This window comes from Carlito syrichta, unplaced genomic scaffold (assembly GCF_000164805.1).
Source record: "Carlito syrichta isolate Samal-C Ts95f unplaced genomic scaffold, Tarsius_syrichta-2.0.1 Scaffold308852, whole genome shotgun sequence".
In the NCBI taxonomy this organism is placed as follows: domain Eukaryota; kingdom Metazoa; phylum Chordata; class Mammalia; order Primates; family Tarsiidae; genus Carlito; species Carlito syrichta.
In genome coordinates this window covers 184,141-194,509 of record NW_007252948.1, presented here as the reverse complement: position 1 = coordinate 194,509, position 10,369 = coordinate 184,141, and the positions used below count along the sequence as shown (strand labels likewise).

General features: G+C 45.1%; 1 pseudogene; it reads right to left on the bottom strand.

The window, feature by feature from the left end:
* Window positions 1-1,271: 1,271 nt before the first annotated feature.
* Window positions 1,272-7,686, bottom strand: LOC110596386 (annotated as a pseudogene).
* Window positions 7,687-10,369: the final 2,683 nt, after the last annotated feature.

Sequence of the window (10,369 nt, the reverse complement as noted above, 5' to 3'; positions counted from 1 at the left end):
TGGGGTAACAGCTAACAACGGAAACCTTTATAGAATGGTTCCAAGGTCCAAGGTGTGAATCATCCAAGACTAATTACATTTTGCTTTCTTAAATCCTGTAATCAAGAAAACAGAGTTTATGTTCTGGTTTGTAAAACTGGGAATTACACAGGAAATTACACATGTTCCTTGTCGATGGAAAGAAGCTATTTTTAGCAAGTTAAAAAAAAATTCAACCACAGGGAGAAGGTCCTACCCATGCCTGGCATCCTCAGAAGAACATCTGGTTAGTAGTTAAATGCAACAACCCAATGCCCACCAGAATGTATGATGCTCACCTGTTCTGGTGGTCCCAGAGAGGCCAGAGAGTGGGGGGCATAAGGAGTCTCCCTGAGGAAATGCTGGTTTCAAGAAAATGTACAACTGAACTTTGAGCCCACATAGGAAATAGAACTCTCTCTGGAAGGAATGAGAAGAGACCCGTCAGCTGGGTAACAGAGGACATTCTATGCAGAGGAACCCCATGAGAAAAGGCTCAGAGGAGGAAGGTGGCTGGCGTGTTAGGCATCTGGCAGGTGTGACATTCATTGCAGTGGTCATTGGGAAAGTGGATGGACATGTGGCTGAAGAGGCCAGTAGATCCACATGGCCAAAACCCGTGAATGCAAAGTTAAGGAGTTGGATTTTCTCCTGTGTGCAAAGGGGGAGCCATGACAGTTTTGAAGCAGGACAGTGACACGGAGAGAACTGGGTTTTTGAAAAGTATCTTGGGAGCTTAGCAAAATATGCTTTAGAGAGAGGAACAGTTGGAGGATGGGAAGCTAGTTAGGAGGCTTTTTTTTTTTTTTTTAGGTTAAATGCATTTTGTTTTTAGACAGCCTACACGACATGTCATTATTTTATTTATTTATTTTTTTTAATGGAGTCAGAGTCTCATTCTGTTGCCCAGGCTGGAGTGCAGTGGCACGCTCACGGCCACCACAGCCTCAACCTGCTGGACTTCAGCGATCCTTCTGCCTCAGTCTTCCAAGTAGCTGGAACTACAGGTGTGCACCACCACGCCCGGCTAATTCTATGATTTATTGTAGAGATGAGGTCGTGCCATTTTTCTCAGGCTGGTCTTGAACCCCTGAGCTCAGGCAATCCTCTCGCCTCCACCTCCCAAAGTGCTGGGATTACAGGTGTGAGCCACCACACCTGGCATTATTTTTCTTAAAAAGCAATGCCTCCACTCCAAATAAGCCAAGGTCAAAATAAATGAAGAGCTCAAAATGACATGGGTCCCATCTGTCTTAAGTCCTAGTGTTGTGTGAATGATACAGTAACCAGTTATGTGACAGGTGAGAGCTCCAAAGCAATTGCCAAATGTATGAACATTTTTCTACTTCTAAACCGTCCTTTAAAAAATTAATATATGAGGCTGGGTGTGATGGCTCATGCTGTAATCCCAGCACTTTGGGAGACCAGGGTAAGTGGATTGCTTGTATCCATGAGTTCAAGACCAGCCTAGGCAGCATAGCTAGATCTCATCTCTACAAAAAATTAAAATAATAACCAGGTATAGTGGTGCATGCCTATCCTCCCAACTACTCAGGAGGCTGAGGTGGAAGGACTGCCTGAGCACTCAAAGCTGCAGTGAGCCATAATCGTAATCAAGTCACTACACTCCAGCCTAAGTGACAGAGTGAGATCTTGACTCAAAAAAAGTAGGCCAGGCTTGGTGGCTCAGCCTATCATCCCAGCACTTTGGGAGGCTGAAGCGAGTGGATTGCCTGAGCCCACAGGTTTGAGACCAGTCCAGGTAACTTGACGAGACCTTGTCTCTACAATAAATAAAAAATTTATTTCGTCGCCGGGCATGATAGCCTGGGCGATGGAGTGAGACTCCAACTCAAAAATAAAAAGTCATATATGGGTCACACCATCCTCACTAAAGTCCAGTAGAGCAACTGTGCCACTTGGACTCTCGTTTTTACCAGTAAGGAACTGTTCGTTTTTGAAATTAGTAAGGATGTGCTGGATTTGTTCTGCAGCCTCTGTCAGAAAAGATTTTACTCTTTCTAGTCTATGTTCTTCAAGTTTACCTTTGATTTATTTCAAGTGACTTTTTTTCTTTTTTTTGAATTGGAGTCTTGCTCTGTCATCCAGGAGTACAGTGGCACGCTCATAGTTACTGCAACCTTGACCTGCTGGGCTCAGGCAGTCTTTCTGCCTCTACCTTCCAAGTAGCTGGAACTGCAGGCCCATGCCACCACACTTGGCTAACTTTTTTTTTTTTTTTTTGTAGAGACAAAAATCTCACCAAGTTGCCCAGGCTGGTCTCGAACCCCAGGGCTCAGGCAGTCCTCTTGATTCTGCTTCCCAAAGTGCTGGGATTACAGACTGAGTCACTGAAGTAAGCTCATATGATCTTTGATGCACTTTCTGAAGGCTTCTTTTGGGAAGCTGGTTTCCTGCAAGCAATGGTTCATGACAGTATTAACACCAGTGATTACTATGCTTTCAGTACCTTCACCTGGAGGCCTTCTGCCAAGGCACCTCCATCAGTGAGCGAGTCCTCCTCTGTCTTACTGACCCTCTTCCCCCCCCACCTCACATCCACAATCTCCCAGATCTTGTAAATATCGGAGAACCTTCCGTCGTGTCTGAAGAGGTCCAAGCAGATAATCACAGTGGCGGCTGAAGGGAGAGGACCCACTTAGCAGAATTCAACGGGGAGTGGGCAGAAGTGGGCAGGAAAGCAGGAAGCTTTTACACTAGCTCAGGCAAAAGTGGAGAACTGAGACTGCAGCGATGGAAAGACAGGGTGTACATATATTTAGGAGGCAGAAAATTGACAGGATTAGTAGCCAGTTCAGAGGGGGTGGTAAGAAAGATTCTGAAGTCAGGGATGCCAGAGAAGCTTGGCAATTCACCAAGGAGAAAAAAGGAGGAAGCACAAGGTTGGGTGGCTCCCTGCCAGATCTGTGGAGTGACTTCCAGGGAAGGCGTGTCATTGTTGGAAATATGTCTGAGCCTTAGGAAGCAGTGAAGGAAGGGAGGACACCTGGAACAAGAAGGTTCTTTACCAGGTTGCTTCCATTCCAGTGTTTCGGTGATTTATATAATACAGAGATGAGGCAGGTGCGGTGGCTCAAGCCTGTAATCCCAGCACTTTGGGAGGTGGAGGTGAGAGGATTGCCTGAGCCCAGGGGTTCAAGACCAGCCTGGGCAACTTGGTGAGACCTCGTCTCTACAATTAAAAAAAAAATCAGCCAGGCATGGTGGCACACACCTGTAGCTCCAGCTACTTGGAAGGTTGAAGTGGAAGGATCGCCTGAAGCCAGCAGGTCGAGGCTGCAGTGGCCGTGAGCATGCCACTGCGCTCCAGTCTGGGCGACAGAGTGAGACTCTGACGCAAAAATAATAATCCAGAGATGATACTGGGAAGCAAGGCACTGATATTGCATACAAAGGGCTTCACCGCTGTTCTTTCATAGTGCTTCCCAGGCATCCTCACAGTGCTTCTAGAAGATGGGTATTATGATCCCTATTTTACCAGGGAGGAAATTTAGATTCAGAGACGTTAAGTTAATTTCCAAGAAGTTGCACAGCATTTTTGGGGTGGGATTTTAAGCCTGGAGATACTGCACATTTTGCTACTCCACCCTGCCTTTCAAGCACAATCAGGATAGCCATGTCACGGCTAAGTCCTCTGAGACAGAGGGACAACTAAAAGTCGTGGCTGCTGGTGAGCTTGTTTTTGTTTTATGTAAGATTGGGTAAATGTAAGATTGGGTAGAAATGGGTTGGAGTGGGCTGGGGGCAGTGGCTCAAGCCTGTAATCCCAGCACTTTGGGAGGCCAAGGTGAGAGAATTGCCTAAGCCCATGGGTTTGAGACCAGCCTGGGCAACATGGTGAGACCTCATCTCTACAATAAATCAAAAATTAGCCAGGTGTAGTGGCACACGCCTGTAGTTCCAGCCACTTGGAAGGTTGAGAAGGAAGAAATCCCCTGAGCCCAGCAGGTCGATGCTGCGGTGGCCGTGAGCGTGCCACTGCACTCAAGCTTGGGTGACGGAGTGAGACTCCAACTCAAAAAAAAAAAAAAAAAAGAACAGAAAATAAATGGGTTGGAGTGAATACAGCTGGAGTGGATCAAGTATTACCAGAGGCTGAGCGTGTACTCACCCTTACTCCAAGGAGTTTGTTTTCAACCCAGAGAAAAGAGCAGGAAATCCCTATACTCTGCAACATCAGTCTACCTACTGTCTATAGGGGCACTGTAACTAAGGGTCAAAATCTCGGAAACTAGCATTTTTCAAACCGGCTATTTTAATTTTATTTTATTATTTCATTTCATTTGTAAATTTATTTTTGAGTCAGAGTCTCACTCTGTCACCCAGGCTGGAGAGCAGTGACACGATCATGGATCACCACAGCCTCGACCTCCTGGGTTCTGACAATCTACCCTAAGCATCCAAATGGCTGGGACTGCAGGCATGTGCCATCATGCCCCAACTAATTTGTTATTTTTGTAGAGACGCGGTCTCGCTATGTTGCCCATGTTGGTCTCTGACTCCTGGGCTCAAGCAATCCTCTCACCTCAGCCTCCCAAAGTGCTGGGATTACAGGTGTGAGACAGCATGCCCAACTGCAAACTGGCTATTTTTCATGGCCAAAGATGGCATTGTTGGGGACTGGCAGTAGCGGGATACCACCAGGATAAGGGTGGGGAACACAACCTCAATAACAGTACCTGATCTCAAACCAGGCGAAGAGGGGACCAAACCAAATTTTACCGGTATGATGACCACTTGTATACCTAATCATGAATTGTACTCCACATCTTTAAAATAAAATAAAATAAAATTTTTAAAAATTACCAAAAAAAGATGGCATTGTTACCTATCTTACCACCAGCTGGAAGGAGATTTAAATTGTTTCTCCCATGGAATTATAAGTTGTACCAGGCCAAACAGAGCATGTAAGCTCTCTTTCTCTCATTGTGCCACGCTGGCTAAGTGAGGGGTGCAGACTGGCTGAGATGGTTTCTTTCCTTGCAAAGCTGAGCAGCTGTAAAGGAATTTAGCCTTTGGCCTTGGCCCCACTGGCCACCGCTGCTTTCTGGCATGCTGGAAAGGGACAAAAAGAAAGGCGTGCCGCATGTGACAAGCGTCCACATCATTGATCATTCTGGCCAGGAAACCCAACTTTCAAAGTCATTTATGTTTGTGAAAAGATTTCATACATAGAAAAGTCATATTACATTTGTGTTCATGAGTGGTCTCAAGGCATTATTAGCGACACTTGAAAAACCAACGAACAGTGAGATAAGTTTCCACAATAAGATTGCACTTTACACTCTATCCATCATCAGTTCATTGGTTCATTGAGTCAACAAACATTTAAACACCTACCATGTGCCAGATACGGTTCTTGCTGTCATTTGCCATCATCCTACGCCCTAGATGTAAGGATGAGTGAGACTTACACAGTCGGGCTTATCCCCAATAAAACCGAAATATGGGCTCATTTTCACCCCTCCAATTGTGATCGGAAGGAAAATAAATCCTATTTCATCCAACAATCCGGCAGATTAGATTTATATTCAAAGAAACCAATTATACTCTTTTTAAAAAAGCCTGCTTTTCTACTTTTTTTTCCAGTTGGCAACCTAAATTTACCCCATTTCCCTAAAAAAAGCATTTTTCTTCAAGACTTGAAAGCTACTTAATTATCAGTGATTCCGCTCTCTTCCTTGTTCTTTCTACACACTAGTTAACATACACTTAATGTATGCTTCATCCATCAGCTTCATAAAAGCAGGGGTTTTTGTCTTTTGTTCTCTGTTAGATCCTCAGCTACTAGACTAGTGCTTGAGACATAATAAGAGCTCAGAAATATTTGTTGAGGCCAGGTGTGGTGGCTCACTCCTGTAATTCCAGCACTTTGAGAAGCCAGGGTGAGAGGATTTGCTTGAGCTCAGGAGTTTGAAACCAGCCTGGGCAACATAGCGAGGCTTTGTCTACACAAAAAATAAAAAAATTAGCTGGACTTGGGGGCACAGGCCTGTATTCCAGCTACTTGGGAGGCTGAGGAAGAAGGATCACCTGAGCCCAGGAGGTCGAGGCTGCGGTGAGCTGGGATTGTGCCACTGTACTTCAGCCTGGGTGACAGAGTGAAACCTCAACCCAAAAAACAAAGACTAAAAAATATTTGTTGAGTGCTGAATGAATTCAGGTATTGTCTATCACTGGAAAAAGCTCTCTTGTCAACTCATTGGACAAAATTAGCATATGGTTAAACGATCCTTTAAAATCCCTTAAATCGTCCACACACGACAATATACAGATGTATTATTTCTGAATTCCACACAGTTTTCCCCCTGGCTTTGGAACAGATCACTTCCTCTTTCTTTGGTTGAGTCCGGTGTGAGTAGTTCGTTTGGGGGTGCATATAACTTGGAGGCCCTCAGAAGGCGATCTGGCCCTGGGACTGCAGATTTAGATTTTTCCGTCTCACACTCACTGAGTGGAAGAGCTCACATTATGCCCATAGCTATTTCTATCTCACATTCCTGTTCTTCTCTTTGCCAAACTCCTAAGCTCGAAGTGGTATAAATTAAATGCATACGTGATGCATACATGAGCTTGAACTGGGGTAAATTTATACGTGTACATGATACCACTCGACAGCATGACTAATGAGGGTGAGCCAGACCCAGGACCCCTGACCTCAGTCATGAATTCCACGAAGGCAGAATGGTCCTTTCTCCTCCAAACTTTTTCTTTGAGAGCTCAAAAAATGTAACAACTTTCCATGCTCCTTTAAACGACTGAATCAACCTGATAAGGGCTCTCACTTTCCCAGGATTAGCAAACTCATCTATCTTCTACCAAGATATTCTAGAGATGTCAGTTTTCCTCTTTAAAGTAAAGGCAACATTCTAAATCTTAGATGGGATTTCCTTTTGTGCAGAGCAATCTTGGGCTTCCTGTTGTAAAGAATGAAGGATGTGCTGCATATAAAACAAGGACTTTGGCTGGGAGCAGTGGCTCAAGCCTATAATCCCCGCACTTTGGGAGGCCAAGGTGAGAGGATTGTCTGAGCCCATGGGTTTGAGACCAGCCTGGGCAACTTGGTGAGACCTCATTTCTACAATAAATCAAAAATTTAGCCAGGTGTAGTGGCACACGCCTGTAGTTCCAGCCACTTGGAAAGTTGAAAAGGAAGAAATCACCTGAGCCCAGCAGGTGGAGGCTGGGGTGGCCGTGCACGTGCCACTGCACTCCAGGTTAGGCGACAGAGTGAGACTGACTTAAAAAAAAAAAAGCAAGGACTTTTAGGCAGGCATTCACACCTGTAATCTCAGCACTTTGAAAGGTCAAAGCAGGAGAATTGCTTGAGCCCAGGAGTTCAAGACCAGCCTGGGCAACATAGTGAGACCTAGTCTCTAGTTTTTTTTTAAAGTACTTTTAAAATTACATATATAGTATTTCTTTGATTATATTGCAAAATGCATCTACACACACAAAATATATCTACTCAAGTTCGGTAAGTACAACCTAAAAAAATTAAATCGGCTTACCTGGTGATAAACAGGGACGTTGTTGTCTAAAGATAGCAAAATACTCTGATTTTCTTGTAGGAACCAAGAAGAAAATTAAAGGTTTGACTGAAGCTGGTCCTTGGCTAGCGAAGTTGTGTTTGGCAGATAATGGCATAGACGGAAAAGGAAAAGAAGGAGTGAGTGACTTGTTGGGATTCACTCAAATTTTAACATGGTGAGTAGAAAATTAAAAGGTTGTATTTGTTCATTTTCTAAAACTAAGCACTTGAATTAAATCATGGGGATGGGGCCGAGCACAGTGGCTCACTTCTATAATCCTAGCACTTTGGGAGGCTGAGATAAGAAGATTGCCTGAGCCCATGGGTTTGAGACCAGCCTGGGTTACTTGGTGAGACCTCGTCTCTACAATAAATCAAAAAAATTAGCCGGGCATGGTGTGTGCGCCTGTAGTTCCAGCTACTTGGAATACTGAGGTGGAAATATTGCCTGAGCCCAACAGGTTGCAGCTGCAGTGGCTGTGAGTGTGCCACTGCACTCCAGCCTGGGTGACAGAGTGAGACTCCAACTCAAAAAATAAATAAATAAATCATGGGGATGATGATTTAATTGCAACTTTTTAGCAGTTTCCAGTGAGGCTTTTCAGCTGAGTAGAAAGCAATGGCCCATCTTGGTCATGGTCGTGGACACGGCAAACAGCTGTGTGTGAACCCTTAAAGGGTCTCAAAGACCTCACTAGAAGCCCTATATATATTTTTTTTTTTTAATTTATTTTTTGGGGGGTCGAAGTCTCACTCTGTCACCCGGGCTGGAATGCAGTGGCTCACTCATGGCCACTCCATCATCAACCTGGTGGTCACAGGCGAGCCTTCCACCTCAGCCTTCCAGGTAGCTGGAACTACAGGTGTACATGTCACCACGCCCAGCTAATTTTTTTGTATTAGTTGTAGAGATGAGGTCTCACCAAGTTGCCCACGTTGGTCTCAAACCCATGGGCTCAGGCAATCCTCTCACCTCAGCCTCCCAAAATGCTGTGATTACAGATGTGAGCCACCACACCTGGTCAGAAGCCCTATTTTAAGAAGTTGGCAACTGAGGAAAGACAGGCTGTATGACCTCTAGAATTTCCTTCCCTAAAATAAGGATATAATATAAAATGTAGGCAAGGTGGCCTGAGGAGAGAAGGCGGCCTACTCAGGAGGGAACACCCTTTCATATTTGGTACAAAGTTGTCCCAACCTCCTCAAGCAAAAAGACACAGCTATTTTCAGACGCTTCTGGAAAATGGAATTTTTTTGCCATGTTTATCTTGATAACCTTAGGCAAGTCCCTGTCCAGGTTTTTCAACTCTGAGAACCCACATCCCCAGTAGGCCAAGCCACAAGTCAGGGTTTGAGGCTACTGTGGGAAAAGCTTGCTGGGTGGAGACAGCTCTAAGCTGTACCCTCTCAGGCAGTCGGTAGTGACAGCACCATGGACCAATCAGGGGAAACAGAACACAGCCAAGGCTTGAGGTTTGAGGGCTTGGTGGACAGCTACTTATTATTTTAGAAGACATTTCTCTAATACATTTCACTTCCTTACTCAGGAAAGGTGGGAAGATTTTCAACTTAGATATAGTTTTGTTAATTTTTTTTTAGTTGAAGTCTCACTTTTGTTGCCCAAGCTGGAGTTCGGTGGCACCCTCGCGGCCACCCCAGCATCAACCTGCTGGGCTCCAGCGATCCTTCCACCTCAGCCTTCCAAGTAGCCGAAACTATAAGCGTGTGCTACCATGCCCAACTAATTTTTCTTGATTTATTGTAGAGCTGAGGTCTCGCCAAATTGCCCAGGCTGGTCTCGAACCCCTGGGCTCAGGCAATCCTCTCATCTCAGCCTCCCAAAGTGCTGGGATTATAGGCGTGAGCCACCGCGTCTGGCCTTAGTTTTTAAATAAACTATATTTTCCAATAAATAAATAAAAATGTTGATATCCATGATATTTGTTCCATTTAACTGTTTCAGCCTCACCCCATCTCATGGGCAGCGGTGACTTCCTCTTTCTCCCTCTCCTCTTCCTCCTCCTCTTCCTTCTTCTTCTGACAGGGTTTCACTGTCACCCAGGCACAACTTAGGCTCACCACAGCCTCATGGACATTAGCCGGACGTGGTGGCGCGTGCGTGTAGTTCTAGCTACTTAGAAGGCTGAGGTGGAAGGATGCCTGAGTCCACAGATGGAGGCTGCAGTGGCCATGAGGGTGCCACTATAGTCCAGCCTGGGCAGCAGAGTAAGACTCTGACTCTAAATAAATAAATAGGGAAAAACTGGCTTTAGGATGTCTTCAGTTTCAAGTTGGGTCAGGAATGGTCTTAGGGTTGGTGTGGGTGGGTAGGGGGTGACGGAGAGGATCTAAAAAGAAAGATCATTCTCCAAAATAACTGGACTGAGTTTCTCTGAGTAGCCATGCTTGGCGCAGTGTCATTTTTTTTCTCTTTCTCTGTTTGACATTTTCTTTGGGCAGCCTGATCAAATACTCTGCCCACTTAAAGGATATTGACTTTGGAAATAACGTCCTGGGAGCAGTGGTTGCTACTGACATACTTGAAGCACTGACAGCCAGAAAGACAGGTAGAGCATTTTCAGCTCGTGTGTTTCTATCTACCTGCCACATCTACCCATTTCCAGGCACTTTTCTACTCACAAGTAACTCCACTTTTTTTCTTTAAATAACTGACTTGGGCTGGGCGCTGTGGCTCATGCCTATAATCCCAGCACTTTGGGAGGCTGAGGTGAGAGGATTACCTGAGCCTAGGGGTTCAAGATCAGCCTGGGCAACTTAGCAAGACCTCATCTCTACAAT